General features: G+C 29.3%; 1 non-coding gene across 1 annotated transcript; it reads right to left on the bottom strand.

Annotated features, from left to right (window-relative positions):
* Positions 1 to 1,667: 1,667 nt before the first annotated feature.
* Positions 1,668 to 1,755, bottom strand: TRNAS-GCU (transfer RNA serine (anticodon GCU)). Its single transcript has one exon. It is a non-coding gene; the product is annotated as a tRNA-Ser (tRNA).
* Between the last annotated feature and the right edge of the window lie 621 nt (positions 1,756 to 2,376).

The following is a 2,376-nucleotide window of genomic DNA, read 5'->3' as shown; positions in this document are numbered from 1 at the left end:
TTTCGGAGGTGCTAGACTATCTTGTATAAGGCGAAAGTCAAACAGATCTAGAGTAAACGATTGTTCCTACCTATTTTTTTTTATTTGACTCTAAAATTTAGTACCCTAAACCCTAAATAGGTCTTAAGTTTCTTAAGACCATTAATTCAATTCCATTAGTGCCAAAAACACAAGACCTTCGTGTTTATAATTCAGAAATCCACAGAAAAAAAATACTCGGGTTTCACAAACCATTTAAGAGATAGAGAATAATAGAGGCTTTCGCATTTCTGAAATGCATCATTATAAGAAAATAATAAAGAACAATCACATTCGATCTATATTTAGACTCTTAAGCATAAGGTTGTTTAAAACGGCAATCTATAGTCTGATATCGAATATTTTTCCATATATCTTATAATATACTATTATTATATATAATAATAATACGCATACTCTGGGACGGAAGGATTCGAACCTCCGAATAGCGGGACCAAAACCCGTTGCCTTACCACTTGGCCACGCCCCATTTATATTCAACACTAATAAACACTAATATTGGTAGTGCTTAGTCGTCAATTCCAGTACAAATATTTATAGAATAAATTAGATTGTTGCTCAGATTTTGATACGTTTATAGATCCAATTAAACTCAATTTATTGATCATTACATATAATTCCATTAAGATATTGTATGAAAGTAGGATTTCTTCTATTCTCGTTTTATTTGAGAATTGAAGGATTTTTGATTGGCTGAGTTCAAATCAAAGAAAGGTTTTTTGACCTACTTTATGTTATTAATTTTTCCCTTATCCCTTATATCATAGCAATAATAGGGGATTAATAACTCAATCAAATCAAAAGAAATACAATTATCTTCAAGAACAAAGAAAAAAAAAATTGTTATGCTTAATATCTTAAGTTTCATCGGTATCTGTCTTAATTCTTTCCTTTATTCAAGTAGTTTTTTCGTCGCCAAATTGCCCGAGGCCTACGCTTTTTTGAATCCAATAGTAGATGTTATGCCAGTAATACCTCTATTCTTTTTTCTATTAGCTTTTGTTTGGCAAGCTGCTGTAAGCTTTGATAATATTTTTAATACTGTCCGAGACAAATTCATGATTTACTAGAAAAAAAAAAAAAAAAGATTCTAACTAGTTATAAGATCAGATAAGTTGTACATACAGTCTGAAGCTTTAAGTTGAATCCAATATTGAAATTATTCTATAGCTATGATAAATCTGGATCACTCTCATTTTCTTATTCTTACTTTTTTCCTTTGAACGACCCTCTTCGAGTCCCCCACAATATAGAATTGTGGGTATGAAATCCAATTTTGAGTAATCAAGGACTCAACTCTTAAAATTTTTTCCTATTTATAGAAATAACTTCACTGCATTTCTTGGTGTCAAACCAGATTAAAATAGAGAATCTATTCTCTTAAAAAAAAAAATGATCTTGGAGATTGTGTAATGCTTACTCTCAAACTATTTGTTTATACAGTAGTAATATTCTTTGTTTCTCTCTTCATTTTCGGATTCCTATCTAATGACCCGGGACGTAATCCGGGGCGTGAAGAATAACAAAATCAGATTTTTTTTCCTTGCTTGATTTTGAAATGTTCTTAACATTTTATCTATTCCACATCTTTCCTCAACTATAAAAAAATACCAAGTAATTGACAGAAACGGAAAGAGAGGGATTCGAACCCTCGGTACAAAAAAATCGTACAACGGATTAGCAATCCGACGCTTTAGTCCACTCAGCCATCTCTCCCCAAATTGAAAAAGGATAATTACTATGATACATTGTATAAAAAATAGAAAATAAAGGCTTGAAAAAAGCCCTTCTTTATCTCTCTTTATTATCTTTATCTACCCCTTTATAGATATATAATTTCATTATATTGATATAGATAATTATCTAGATATATCGATGGATATCTATCAAATCGATAAAAACTTTTTTTTTATTAGGAATTCCATTTAGATAAATTAGATTTCATTAGATAAGGGCTCAAAAGAAGAGATATCTTCAATCCTAATATATAAATAATACCAATATATTAAAGATTCATAAAAATATTTATAAATAAAAAGAAAGTACCTTTTTTAGTTTATTTCATCCGAAAAGCCCTTTTCTTTTTATTTTTAGTTCCACGGCCTGGCCTGGTCAGTACCTAGCCGGGCTTTTTTTGTTCCAATAAATCGTAGATCAAATTATTTATTTGATTTGAAAATGTTTTTGAAAAAAAAAAAAATAGAAACAACAAGAATCCTAAGAAGATTTATTATTTCAATTCCTATGATACAGAAAAAGATGATATAGAATCAAGGTTCGATTTCTTATTATTATTTTTTAGTACTTTACTAGAATAAAAAACTTGTTAATTAGTTA

This window comes from Cucumis melo, unplaced genomic scaffold (assembly GCF_025177605.1).
Source record: "Cucumis melo cultivar AY unplaced genomic scaffold, USDA_Cmelo_AY_1.0 utg000776l, whole genome shotgun sequence".
NCBI classification, from domain to species: Eukaryota; Viridiplantae; Streptophyta; class Magnoliopsida; order Cucurbitales; family Cucurbitaceae; genus Cucumis; species Cucumis melo.
The sequence above is the reverse complement of the archived record's forward strand: the minus strand, read 5'-3'. Positions and strand labels throughout refer to the sequence as shown.